The following is a 15,181-nucleotide window of genomic DNA, read 5'->3' on the forward strand; positions in this document are numbered from 1 at the left end:
CCCCAGGGGATGGGTGCTCTAGGCGCCCATCTCTGTCTCAGCGTGGGGGTTGCAAGCAATCTCCACTGCCACTGACGATGCCAGAGCCTGGGTGAATGGAACACTCACTCCATTAACTCCGTCTAAAAGCCAGGCTTGCAAGTTGGGTTCGCGCTGTGGCAGCGCCGGGATCCATCTGCATCCCAGCGTTTTTTATGGGCAGCCAGACCCAGGCTTGGCTGCCGAAGTGTGGGCTTGGCTGCTCATGAGAACAGCCTCTGAGTGGGGTGGAAACAATACTGCCGAGTAATGCACTTTGCGGGTTTTCCACAGGGCCTCTGCACAGTGATGATTGGGGTGACAGGAAGTCCCACTATTTAGACCAGACCCGTCCAACTTTGGCCCCGCAGCAGTTTTTGGACTGCAGCTCCCATAATCCCCAGCCACAGTGGCCAAAAGCCAGGGATTATGGGAGTTGTAGGGCAACATCCGCAGAAGGGCCGAAGTTGAGCCGCCCTGATTTAGACACTGGAAGCAGCAAGGAAGATGCTGTTGCCAGCATTAAGGAAGCACACATTTGCTGAGTACAGGAAAACTCTCCCCCATTGGATATCTCAGATGAGAGTTGAGAGTCCTATTCCTCCCCCCCAAATCTGTCTCACCTAGGGATGTGAACAGGTTTTTCTAGGCCCAGAACACTATATATGGATCGTGACTGCCTGTAATCCCCTCACCCCCAAGTTGGCAAGAACTGCTGCTTATGTTATACTCCATTATTGTAGAATTGCAACTTATCAGTATGGATGGGGGAAAGATTTTATGTGTGTGTGCTCACATGCCTCAACCTGGTTTGAGTTGTTTCTGCGCTGGCTGCTGAGTGCCGAACCCATGGTCCCAGCACAGTGTGTGTGTGTGTGTGCTTTTTGAAAAGGTGAATTTTTCCCAGCAGCTCCAGGGGACAAATTTCACTTCAGATTGCTCCAATATTCTCTTTCTGTTCCTTTAGCATGTTTAATTTAGTTGCTGATGAGAGTGGGGAGGGGTGGAGTTGTTGTTCTTGTTATTAAAAACCCCAATGTTAAACAGCCTTTTCCTTAAATTTTTTTTGCTGCAAACTGAAGAAAAGAGCATAGTCAACATTTGATAGTTTTGCCTGATGCCTTTCTGGGAATCAACAACCTCCTTTCCACCTTTAAAGGGTGGTGAGTTGGTGGGGGGAAGGGAGAGAGAGAGAGAGAGAGAGAGAGAGATGAGGCCCATTCACACATCACTGTTATGTTCAACATTAATACAATGAGTGTACAGTGTATACAGGTATGGATCTGTATGCAGGTAGAGTTATTCACATATGTTGAATGCAGGTACAGAAGTACACTTCCTATCTGTACTATGCATTTGAAGGCCCTGTATCCATGTTCATTTTTAAAATGAACACAGGTACAGTCATTCACACAAATACATGTATGAGTGTGCAGACACCTGTACATTCGTAAAGCATAATGTCTGAATCGGGCTATACAGAGAAGGAAAACTGGATGTAATTAACTGCAGTGGGACTGATTTCTTGGGATATGTGCTTAGCATTGCAGCATTTTCTTCATTAAAGTGTGCCGTCGAGTTGGTGTCAACTCCAGGTGACCACAGGGCCCTGTGGTTTTCTTTGGTAGAATACTGGAGGGGTTTACCATTGCCATCTCCCATTCAGTCTGAGATGATGCCTTTTCAGCACCTTCCTATATTGCTGCTGCCTGATATAGGTGTTTCCCATAGTCTGGGAAACTTACCAGTGGGGATTCGAACTGGCAACCTCTGGCTTGCTAGTCAAGAAATTTCCCTGCTGCACCATTAGGTGGCTCTTACTGTCTTCATTAAAGGTAAAGCGTGCCGTCAAGTCGATTTCGACTCCTGGTGCCCACAGAGCCCTGTGATTGCCTTTGTGTTGTTTAATAATCTTAACCAAACTTTGAATCAAACTCTTATACACTTATTAGTAGGCCTAGATTAAACAATTCCACATCACCTAGATGTATATTGTATATTTTGAGCTCTTCAATGGAAGAGCATGTCACACATGTAAGAGTTCATTGTATCAACTGAAGCAGAATATCTTATTGGAGTGATAAGAGTAATAAACAGAAAGTAATAAGCAAGCTGACAACGTATTTGAGCATCTTTTATGTTAAAATGGTTGCATTTAATGTTTCATTATGTTCATAAAAGAATTCTCTTGGCTTCTAATTCTGAAATATAAGCCCAGAAATGGGATATCTCTTGCGTTATCTCTTTGCATCTTCCAACGTATGATTTTGTTCTCCTTTCCCTGCTAATCCATGAGGCTTCTCCCTGCTCCTTCTCTCTACATGGAAACATGGAGTGGGGTCTTCCTAGGAGCAAATGTCACCATAACCTGTGATAGTCACATCCCCCTGAAAATTCTTTTTTCATCTGGATAAAGATGGCCAGGATGAAAGCATTTCCGGAATCTATAGCATAGGAAGTGCTATTTTGCCCATCATGCATGGGAGCATGGAGAATGGAGGGATCTATACCTGTTACTATTCTGATTTGAACCAGTTCGTGTCAACCCCCAGTGAGTCCATGATGCTGCTGGCAAAAGGTAAAAGGCTCAGTTCAAAAACGTGTTGCAGGGGAACAGTGGTGTAGGAGGGAACTTCATCCCCTGCATGTGGGCTTCCCAGAGGCATCTGGTAGGCCACTGTGGAAAACATTATGCTGGGCTAGAGAGGCCATGCCATGATCCAGCAGGACTCTTCTCTTCATCTCAGAGGGGTATTCTGAGACCCTGGTTTCCGGGTTCACGATTTTCAGAAGATGTTTTGGTCTGCCATGCAAAGCGGAAAAAGTGCTGAGCATTTGATGCAACCTCCCTTGCCTCAGTGCAACCCTGTAAGTCAAGATGCTGCAGCAAAGCAGCAGTAAACCAAGGCTGCACCTGTGTAGATGGCAACAATCAGTCTCATCCATCCAGGATTAAAGGCCATGGAGCCACGTGATATGCCTAGTGATGCTGTTAGAATTCTGAACTGGCAAATTAGGAGTTTGCATTTCTGCAGATTTACAGGTGGATTCGGAGATGAGTTGAACTTCAACTTCCTGTGACGTTCAGGCTCAGTTCATAATTTGGCCTCAGCACTTTCCCTCCTCCTCCTTTTCCCACTCAGGCTTATCTGGCAGCCCCAAACCTCTGCAGCCCAGCAACAGAGCACCAAATGCCATCTCCCTCTGGTGCAATCCTTGGCATTCCCAGAAGATACAGCAGCTGAGGGATGGGGAAGAAAGGTGCTGGTGAGAAAGGTGAGGCTGGGAGCTTTCCAGATTACACCCTACAACAGGGTCACTATGGGTCTGCTGCGTGTACTTCCTGAGTTGTGACACCGCAGTCCCTGTGCTGACAGCAAGATGCCATTCACATTTCTGATGCCTTCTTTTGGATTTTATCTTTATGTTACAGTGCTACAATGTTGTATGTGCATCGCAAAAAGTAGTTGTATTGTCCTGTTGTAGGAGGTTTGCGCAAGCTAGAAAAGACTGCTCCCCCTGCTGGTGGCTATGCGCAACAAACGGCTGGTCCTTTTATTTACATTTTCAATACGATTCTGCCGACCTGAAGCATTTTACCGCTGTTGTAGTGTGTAATCTGGAAGCGTCCTGGTATTGGCACCAGGGGATATGGTGAGCAGTGCCAGCACTTTTGTGCACTGCTCCCCTACCCACAGTGTGCCTGCCCATTGTGGCCTGACTTCAGCCTGACTGCTATAAGAAACAACATGAATTAGACAAGGTTGGACTGAGGATGGACCCAATACACCACTGCAGGGCCGAGGGACCAGTTAGGATGGTCCACCCTCAGAGCTTATGGATCCTAATGGATTCTGACGGCTCTGGGGGAGTTTCCTGTTGAGATCCTGTTGACTCTCTGGTATCCCTCTGGTATGAGGAGATGGGTTAGGCGATTGACATGGTCGCACCTAACTCCCTGGTACTCAGCTGAGTTGTGGACAATGAAGCAGGCTGGTAGACGGCTTGAGTGTCGTTGGCGGAAACCTCAAAATGAATGTGACTGAACACAGGCTAGAGCCCATAATAGAGCCTAGTCTATGGTGGTGACAGCAGTGAAGAAATCCTACTTTTCTGCCATCATGGCGTCTGCTCAGTATCGTCCAGCAGAGCTTTTTTGAGTGGTTTGGAGCCTCCTAGGTGAGGACCACAAAGACCATCAAACAGAACCCTTGGCAGCCTGCTGTGACCAAATTGCATTACATTTTGCGGATAAAATCACTTGTATCCGCTCTGACTTGGATGCTAAAATTTTTGCGGTACTGGAACTGGATGTTGCCAATGCACGCTCTGGTCTTGTTATATTGCACGGTTTTCAGACTGTGTTTCCTGAGGAGGTGGAGAGGCTGCTTGGAAGGCTGAGGCCTACCATGTGCATCCTCGACCCTTGCCCTTCAGGGTTGGTTAAGGCTCTAGGGAAGGACTGGGTCAATAGGTGGTGGTGGTGGTGAATGCCTCTCTAGAGCAGGGGGTAAGTTCCCCCTTGCCTGAAGGAGACAGTCATTAGGCCCGCCCCTAAAAAAGCACTCTTTGGACCCAGATGACTTAACTAAAGTTCAACCAGTTTCAAACCTCCCCTTCTTGGGCAAGGTGTTCGAGAGTGTTGTGGTGTCTCAGCTCCAGGCAGTCCTGGACAGGAGCGGGCCGTGAATGCACCTGCGGGGGTGTGTGGCTTCTTGAAATGTAAACGGAGTCGGTGCTCCATGCCGCCCAGCAGCCCCCGTGGCGGGGAATCGCCTCCGCCACTCACCTGGCTGCTGGCAGGGGCTCACCTCCGTGGGAGCCAGGTGAGTGGCAGAGGTGATTCCCCGCCACGGGGGCTGCTGGGTGGCACGGAGCACCGACTCCGTTTACACTTAAAGAAGCCACCTGCCGCCGCCCCCACCCCCCTGGAGGCACGTTCATGGCCCGCGCGCCTGGTCCTGGATGAATCTGACTAATTAGATCCTTTCCAGTCTGGCTTCTTACCTGGATATGGGACGGAAACTGCCTTGCTCGCCCTGGTGGACGACCTATGCCAGGAGTGGACGGTACTTAATCGATCGATCAATCAATCAATCAATCAACCTTTGATCTGCCCCACCCACCTGATCCCATATCATTAGATATAAACCTGCTGGTTTTATAGAATTATTATTTGTGTTTGTGTTTTAATGCTGTAGCAATACAATTTACTCCTCAAAATACTACTGAATTATGAATTGCCGTAAAGTTTATAGAAAATGATAAATATAATAACAGAATGCCTGTAAACATATACTGTAAATTTCTGTTATAGAAAAAGTGGGCTTTTTGTTTCTTTTTTTTTTTTGGTGGGACACATGTTCTTTGACAGAGTGATTGGTGGGATTTAAGATACAAAAGGTTGAGAACCACTGGCCTGTTCTGCTTTGTCAGATGATATCAGTGTATCAGCTTCCTGTAGCTTCAGATGTAGTCTGGTGGCTTACAGATATCTACATCACAGTGAAAACAGCTGGGGATATTGATATGGGAATCAGTGATCTCAGCATTGCTCCATCATGATGCCTGCTCACTCTATCTTCTTCTTTTGGTGGGTATCCTTAAGGCCAAGGAATGTCCACAGATTGGATATAGAGAGAAGGACATTTGCCAGACTGCGTGTGTATGGGAGAGAAAGTGCACAGGGGCAAGGTTTTTGAAATGAAAGGTTTCTGAAATGAAATCTTACGCTTGCCTGAAGGTGATAGTCATGTTGCTTGGCAGGTCAAACCTTGATCTTAGGTTAATCAAAGTTGTTTGGAAAGAATAGTTAACATCCCCTGCAAAAAATGCACCTTTTAGTGTTGACTTTCTTACATTTATCAGGGGGGAAACAATTGTCTCTCTTGAACTTAGCATTATATATCTTCTAGTGTCTGTTGCTGGTGTTCCCTTGTGTTTCCTTTTCGGTCATGAGCTCTTTTGGAACAAGGGAACATCTTGAGGTCATTCACACAATCAAAAACTGTGTTCTTCCTGGGTTTGGGAACTGTGTGTGCTCCCAATTTTCGGTTGTATGGAAGCGAGATAAGAGGAAAACCTGGGTAGAAGTTATTGTATGGAAGCAAGGCAGGAGGAAAAGCTACCCAGATTGCTACCACAGTTCATTTCTACCCATGTTTTCCTCTTACCTTACTTCCACATAACCGAAAACTGGGAGCACACACAGCTCCCTAACCTGGGTAAAACAATTCTTGATTGGGTGAATTACCCTGCTTGTGTATGTGCCCAAACATGGCAGACCTCGTGTTTTGCATGAAGGAGGTCCAAAGTACAGTCTCGGAGATCTTCAGAATTTCAGACCCTTTCCTGAAATTCTGGGAGCTGCTGCCAGTCAGAGAAAACAACAGTGACACAGATGGACCAATGGTTTGACTCTGCAGAAGGCAGCCTCCTATGTTCATGTATTCCCAAATGGAGATATGGATGCTGTGATGTGGCAGGGAACTCATTGCTGAGAGACCTCGTCAGTAATTGTTCTTTCCTTTCCCAAGGCTTATCTCAAACTCCGGAGGATGTCCTTTGAAGAGGTAAGAGTATGCTGAGGCTTGGAATGTGCTAAGTATGTTGCTTGTTGCCACATGTGCTTGTATTTGTGTACAACACACATATCTATGCTTGGAGACCAAAATGGGAAATTTACTCAAAATAAAATTGCAAACACAAATAACAATCCACAGTCCAGATAGATGGCAAGACAACATTAGGTACCTCAGAAGAGCTGATGCAGAGGCAAGGCTTTGAAAATAAAGAAGTAAGGTTCTTTTTTGTTCAAAGCAGAGGCAAACTGTAAAAATATGGTATTTGGCACCCTCAGTGCAATCTTTGTTGCACAGGCAGAGGCGTAACTATGGGGGGGCAAGGGGGGCACGTGCCCCGGGCGCCATCTTTTCTGGTCACGTGGGGGGCGCCGCCATGACCAATTTTTTAAATTTTTTTAAATTTTTTGTTAATACAAATGTTTCCTGCTCAGTGCAGCAGCGCTGCAGTAGTCAAGGGAGCGCGTCGGTGCCCCCTTCCCCACGAGCGGTCCCTTCCGCGCCGCCTGCGCCCCCCCCATTGCTTTGCTGGCGCCTGGCGGCCAGTCAGTGTCCTGGCTTGGCGGCGGCGGGCGCTTGTGAGGAAAAACCTAAGTATAATGTCGTATGTTGGGGGGGGCAGTGGGGGGGGCGCCATTTCAGTGCTTGCCCCGGGCACTGTTTCCCCTAGTTACGCCTCTGTGCACAGGGAGTGAAGGCAACTTCCAGGAAAAGTGGGGAGGTGAACCTAGCTGTTGGTGAGTGTTGGAATATGGGAAGAAAAGGGGTGAGAGAGAGAGAGAGAGAGAGAGAGAGAGAGAGAGAGAGTAAAACAAAGTGAAGCATTTATAGCAGTGTTTTGTTTGCTGTCTTGTCATTATGGGGGTGGTGGTGCTGCTGCTGTCAGAATGACTCTGAAGAAGGTGGAGGGCAGGAGCAGGGAGCAAGCAATCCTGAGGATTGCTGAGCTGCTGAGTACCACCAGGTATGCAGCAGAGACCCCTCAAAGTACCACTGGTGGTGTGCATACCACTAGTTGAGAACCAGTGTCCAAAACGACTGTGCCCTAGAACAGTTGGTCATGGAACCAACCCGAGGGAAGGCCACCCTTGACTTAATCCTAAATGGTACCCAAGATCTGGGAAGAGATGTGTCACTGAACCAATTGGAAACAGTAATGACAATGCAATCAATTTCATCTTACGCAAATTTGGTACCTGGATTTAGAAAGCCAGAATATGAGCAGGCCAGAAAGCTTATCAAACAGCACATAATTGATGCAGAACACAAACTGACTTAGATAGGCCCCCGAACTTTATTCTCTCTGAAAGTCTAAGGTACATAACAACACCTGCTGTGCTGGATACTTAACACAGCTAGAATTACCTAACTACAGAAGGGCCTTTATCCTGGCTCTCTGTGATGCCCTTGCCTCTGCTGTCCTGGAAGGAAGATACAGGAAGATCCCTTTCCCGGAACAACTGTCCCCCTGCAATGCAGGGCAAGTTGAAACGATTGAGTGTGTCCTCCACAGCCTATTCTATAGAAACAAACATAATATCCTTATTCTCCCACTACTTGACATAAGATATTTCCCTCAGGGGATGGAGCTGCTCTGGGAAGAGTAGAAGGTTCTAAGTTCCCTCCCTGGCGGCATCTCCAAGATAGGGCTGAGAGAGATTCCTGCCTGCAACCTTGGAGAAGCCGCTGCCCGACTGTGAAGACAATACTGAGCTAGATAGACCCATGGTCTGACTCAGTATATGGCAGCTTTCTATGTTCCTATGACAGGTCGCCAGGATGCTCAGGCCCATCCTACATCTGCCTATTACTGTAATCCCTGTAATCCCCCCCATTGTAATCTGTAATCCCCCCCATTGTAATCCCCCCCATTGCACACAACGTTGCCAAGTGCTGTGCAGCAGCATGCAGAATTTGTCGGCTCTGACCACCAGCAAGAACTAATTCCTCAGTTATCCAGCCCTACTGCTTTTACTATTTCAGTTTACCTTTTACTATTTTATAGACATCGTTTTACAGATTCTAACACTGCAGCAATTTTATAGCATGTAACTTTTAATAGCATCCCATAGATCTTAGCCCTACTGTGACTCTAGTTCTCATGCAATTATTTTAGCAGTGTTACAGTCCCTTTACAGTCACCCTCAGTTTTCAGCCTTACAGCAGTCTTTATGCTAATAGGCATAGGCTTTGTTGTTTTAACTGCTTTTAATTTTTAATTGCTTTTAATTCAATGTATTATATGCTCCTTTTATTTTGTGCTGGTCTAAGACTGTAATAAAGATTGATTGGGTTTTGTTTCGAGACCAGAAACTTCAACACCTAGATTAAAGTTTTCATAATTCATATTTAATTGATTAATGTATCTTAATTGATTAATGTATCAGTCGTACAAAACAGAGCTTCCAGCTACACCCTTCCATAGCTTCTATTTAAAAAAGAAAGAAAGAAAGAAAGAAAGAAAGAAAGAAAGAAAGAAAGAAAGAAAGAAAGAAAGAAAGAGGGGGAAAAGAGAAGGAAGGAAGGAAGGAAGGAAGGAAGGAAGGAAGGAAGGAAAAGACAGACAGAAGAAAAGAAGGAAAGGAGCTACACCATTGCATTTGAACATCATAGAGCTATTCACATGACCAGGTGGGCAGAGAAGCAGGTGGGTGGGTGGAGGCTGTGCAAATCTTACCTTCCCCCAAATGATCACACGTATGTTGTGGGGACTGCAGACCACGCTCCCAGACAAGCAGCACTTTGCCAAGCAGCAAGCAGCTCTGGAGGCCGGAACAAGGCATCTCAGCCTCTGGGTATCCCGCAATGCATTGCACGCCAAGCGCAGTGCACTGGGGGATTCTCCCAGGAGATGGGTGCTTTATGCACCCTTCTGTGTGTGCAGCCGGGCTGGAAACAGCCTGATCTCGCACGTGATCAGGGAGCCAAGGTAATGGCATGCTGGCACCTTTAGGAGCTGGGCTACCAAATTGGGCTACGTGGAGCTGCCCTGCCAGGCTTGGTCCTGATCCCGGCTGTTCTCATGCACAGCCTAATGCAGGCTGGGCTTCTCTAGCCTGGGTTGGGCTGCGTGTGAGACCAGCCTCCTTGTGGTGTTTGTCACTAAGCCCCAGTGAAAACAAGATTGACAAGTAGGAAGCCCAAGTTCAGAGAAAAACCTTCGTTTAGGGCATTTACCTATAGGCAGGTAGGGGTGTCGGAGAGGTGTTGGGTGTTTCATTTCTAGATCTGGAGAGATGTTAGGCGTGTCATTTCTGAAATGAGAAGTCCTGGAACTGAGGTCTGCTGCAAATCATCCATGTTATTCCAAGACACATGGAGTAGGAGCTGATTACTTTATGGTGAAGTGTACATACTCAGAGGCACTATTTTTATTTTGTGTGAACTGGGTGCTCAAGGGATGAGAGCCCAGGCAAGTAATACATGTAACAGGGTCCTGACTCAGATTAAGCCCTGTCTGCACATGCATTTGGTGTGTGTGTGTGTGTGTGTGTGTGTGTGTGTGTGTGAAGAAACAGATGCTGTGGGGTGTTTCAAGGAGACATGTTGCCATGGGGACTATTCAGTGACTGGTTCTTTTCTCTTTCCAGCTTCCCCTCTAGCTCTGGAGGAAATGGTCGTCAAAGGTAAGAAAAGGCCAAGGCTGTGTGCAGAATGACTTTTTAAAAATCCAATTTTTCATTTGCTCTGTTGTCCATTTTGTTTCCCCATTGGTTGTAAAGAGCAAATCACCTCCATTTCTCCTGCTCCTAAATGCATGGTTTCCCAGCCAATCCATATGAAATCTGCAGGTAGTCAATCCTCCAGGAGAATGCACCTGAAACCAAATGAAGACCCTCCCCCCCACCATAAACAGGCTCTGGGGGAAAAATAGAATAATTTTGGATAATGGATACTAGAGTTAAGCAGCAAAGAAAAGCCCACTTGACAACCACTGTAAGCATAATATCACCAGCTCAGAATAATATGAGGGCATAAGCAAGATTGGGTGGGTGCGGGGTATTAACCATTCTGCAAACCACAGACAGAGCTGAAATATTTGGTTATCTCAATGGCAGTTAGGGTGCAGGCCAAGCAGGGGCGCACCTAGGTAATTTTGGCGCTTGGACCGCCCCTGCCATGAGGCCCCCCGAAACCTACTTTTGGGGGGACCTCCTACCATGCCAAACCTCCGGGTTTAAAAAAAAAGATTTCAGCCACTGCATGGCCGAAATAAAAAACAAAAACAAAATGGAGGTTCGGCATGGTGGGGCAGGCGTGGGGTGGCTTCTGGAGCCCCCCGGACATTTGGAGCCCCCCCAGACCTTGGAGGCCACAGATCAGGGCCCCAAGGTCCATGGGTTAGAGCACCTCTGGGGCCAAGTATGTCTGGGTGCCAAATACACACTGTTGGATCCAGCCCAGGTCAGGTTCACTTTCAGGTGTCTTTCTTTACCATTAAATTGGTTGCATTTGATGTAGACTTTTTGTGTGTGTGTCAGAGAAGTCTTTTGGCTTCTGATGTGGAAATATAAACTCAGAGAACTAATATAACTCTTGCATTCTCTCTGTGCATCCTACACTTGATTTTGTCCTTTCCTTGCTAATCTCATTGCATCTTCTGACCCATTATTTTGTTCATGTTCCCTTGCTAATCCACAAGACTTTTCCCTGCTCCCACTATCCGTATGGAAGGTCGCTGGGAAATCTCACTAGGAGGAAGTGTCACCATTGTCTGCAACAGTAATTTGAAGTTCTGGAAGCTGTATTTCCATCTGGAGAAAGAGGGCCAGAACTTAAGCATTGTCGCAATCCACAGCAGAGGAAAAGCTTATTTTTCCATCACTAATGCGAGCAGGGAAGATGGAGGAATGTACACCTGCTACTATACAGATGCAATCATGATCGTGTCAAAACACAGTGAGCCTTTGGAGCTGCTGGTAGAAGGTAAGAGGCCCAATTCAAAATCCATCTGCAGGGGAACAAGTGTGGGGCAGGGAGCATGTCTTGCTTGTGGGCTTCACAGAGGCATCTGGTGGGTAGCTGTGGGAAACGATGCTGGGCTAGTTAGGCCTTGGCCTTATCCAGCAGGGCTCGTCTTATTTTCTTATGTTCACCTGGACATCTCAGAGCAGTATTCTAAGGCTATGGTTGCCTAGTTCATGATTTCCAGTAGGAATTTTGGTCCGTGTACTAAGTGAAAGAAGCATTAACATTCAGATACAGCTTTCCTTGCCTCAGTGCAACGTTGGGCCAGTTATTCCATCCCTGTCCACACAATTAGAAAGGGGATGTGATCAAGGGATGGTTCTCATATTAGGCAATGGACATACCTTATTCAGATATAAGGTATGTAAGGTTGTGAATTTACCTTCGACACAGTTTAATGAAGCAAATTCCTACATTCAACTGCCTCTCATTAAATAGATTCTAATCAAGTGTGGAGGAATCAAGGAAACAAATCTTACATTCAAATTCATGTAAGAAAACATATCTGATGCAGGTGAGAGAAAGGGGGTAGAGGGACAAAACAAAAGCCCATAAAAGGAAAGAGTGAAAGAACAGCTGTTGAACTATAGATGTCCTGTAGTGCTCATTTTGGTCCTACTTGTGTGTAACTCAGCCCTGTGCCCCCTGTCAGGAACCCACCCTGATGCCCCTCCCAAGTCCAGGGAGGTGATTTGTTTTATATGATTTTTATATCAATAAGTTATTACTTTCTTTCACTGCCATCATATGATTGTTTATTACCCTGCTCTCAGTAATTAACTTTGATCACATAGCCTTGCAAGCACAGGATAGAAATGTATGTTGAGTGCATTAAAAGAAACAAAACAAATAATTTATTGTAGAAACAAATAAGAACAAGTTTATTATTATTCTTCTCTCCAGACCTTTTTATTTTACAAATAAAGAAAAGACGTTTCGACATCAGACATCAACTTCAGTTGACCACTGAACACTGAAGTTGACGCCTGTACAGAAGTTGGCGTCTGTACATCGAAACATCTGTTCTTTATTTGTAGTTTTTAATTTTCTCTTAATCTAGGCAATAAAAAGGTCTGGAGAGAAGAATTTGGTGTAGATCCATTATGCGTACTGCGTTGCCAGTACATCAACTAAGTTTATTATTTACAAGAGATTGAAATAAAGATATCTGCAAAGCAAGACACATTAACTTCACTACAGTGTTGCCAAATAAGTCAGCTGTTAGACTCTCTCAGAGTGTTTTGACCTTCTTTACAAATGTAGCTATTAGGGATGTTAAATAACTCGGGACAGATGTATTTTAACCATTGTGGAACTTGGTGTAATAACCCAGACCTTTTAGTCTGTTTTGCCAGGAGATTTTGCCTCTGGGCACCTTTCACTCACAGGATTCCCCCTCAGGCTTATAACTCCAGATTCCCAGAGTACTGTACCAGTGCACCACTGACTATTCAGTCTCTGTACATCCACTGACCAAAAACTCTCACAAAACCTGAACAACTTCCCTTGTTCAGTCACCACACAGAACCACTCTTGCTGTCGTAAACCTGTCAGGTGAATCAAGAGCTATATAGCAGCAGACAGAGCATGAAGTAGGCAAAAGGTCAAAATGAGAATGTCAGAGCCAAACAGTAAGCATCGTTAACAATATCTAGTCGGTCAAACCAAGTCCAAGTCGAATTTCTCAAACAGAGTTCAAACAATCCGGAGTCGAAGCACATTCAAACAAGCAGGAACACAGCTGGGCAGCTCACCAAAGCACGGTGTTGCTACCAGCAATGCAGCTGAGGCGAAGCTGTCTTAAATAGGCTGAAGCCACGTGCTCTCAATTATGGGTCCCTGACTCAGCAGCTCTCCTTGTTAGTCGAGCCGTTCTGCACGTGCGTCTCCTTATCTCCTCCTGTCTCTTCGACTGATGTCTCTCTACAGCTGAGATCGGCTGCGCCTCCTCCACAGGAGCTGTCGTACTAGGCTGTGTTTCTTTTTCAACGTCCCGTGAGTCGGTCCCACTTGCCTCTGCAACTTCTAGCCTTTGAGGTAGCTGCACTCCCTCCTCTGCTGTCACACTGTCTGCCTCCTCCTCCTCCTTGGAATCCGACAGCATGCTCATGACACTTGCTCTAAGTTCTGTTCTGTCCAATTCCCAACTGCTAATTGCTTCAAACTATTACCACCTGTCATTGAGTAAAACCCTCCCTGAACATTACATATGGTTTCTATGACAACCTCTGCTCACTCACTCTCCCCCTCTCTCTTTCCACACTCTACATGTATGTTTCTTTACTCCTCCGATCCGCCTGCTCTCCCGTCTGAATTAGGACATTCAGGACAGCTGCCTCTCTGCAGTCAGTTAGAGGGATGGGGGAATTGGCTGTGCAGGCTTCCTTCTTGACAAAAGGACAGCCTGCACAGCCAATCAGGCCAGAGTTGAGGGAGAAACTTCCTCCTTCAACTCCAGTTCCAAGGCCAGCAGCCTGTGGTTCCAAATTTGGATGTACAGCAGGCTGCTGGGAACCTCGGGTTGAGGTGCTGCAACTTCATTCAACCCAAGGGTTCTGACTGAAGTCCCAGTCTTGAACCCTTGGTTTCGTCGCCGTGCCCAACTGCGGTTCCTCACTTTTGGACATCATGTCCGTGGAACCGCAGGCCTTTTCAACTGCGGTTCTGTGTTATGTGCAAATGTAGCCATAGTCTCCTTATTAGGCAGCTATGCTCAGAAGCAGGAAGTCAGACTCTAGAACTTGCCAAGACTTGCCCCTCCCAACACTGACTTCAGAATGCTCAGTAGGGAAAATCACTGATCTCTGCCCTTAACTGATTTCACTCTGATATTATGGGGACTTCAGGGGCTAACAACTCGGGAAATACTGGATGGAAACTACACATACTTCAGCATAAATCTGAATTTATTTATTTATTTATTTATTTATTTATTTATTTATTTATTTAACACATTTAAAGGGATATTTTAAAATGTCTTCTAATGGCAAAAAACAACAACCCCAAGCCCTAGTAAAAAATGTTTTATAGAGCTTAAGGATCAATATTTAAGCTGCTGCATTTAAACCACTTTACATCAGACCTTAAGTGGTCTGTCTTCAGGCACTACCAGTTCATCTGGTGGCAATCTAGGATTGGATTGTTAGCCCAAAGTTGTGGAACGTGCAACTTATGGGCCCAATATGGGCATCTGCAGAGTGCTTGAACCCACAAAATCAGGTATCCAAAATGGGAGCTGTGAGCCCACAGTTCCAAACATATGATGGGGGTGCCTTTGCTTTCCCTCAAAGTAAAGCAGTTTTGGCAACATGGTATAGAAATGAATTAAAATATTGGCATGTATACCAGCTCCCCAAGCCATCTTGATATTTCTTCTGAGTTTGTGGTAGGGGTGGTGCCAGCACCCACTCCTCCTTCCATTCTTCAGGGGACACAGGCATCCCCTCGTGTGGAAGAGAGGAAGCCTGTTGCAGGGTCATTTCCAGGTGGTCTCTGAGGACCCACATTTTGCCCTCTACAATGTTTGCAAGGTGAAGATCAGCCGTGGCAGAGAGAAGGGGCATCTCAACATCACTGAGATGCATCTCTACTTCAGGAAGCATCATGCCCTGGTT

Source organism: Hemicordylus capensis, chromosome 6, assembly GCF_027244095.1.
Source record: "Hemicordylus capensis ecotype Gifberg chromosome 6, rHemCap1.1.pri, whole genome shotgun sequence".
Classification (NCBI taxonomy): Eukaryota; Metazoa; Chordata; class Lepidosauria; order Squamata; family Cordylidae; genus Hemicordylus; species Hemicordylus capensis.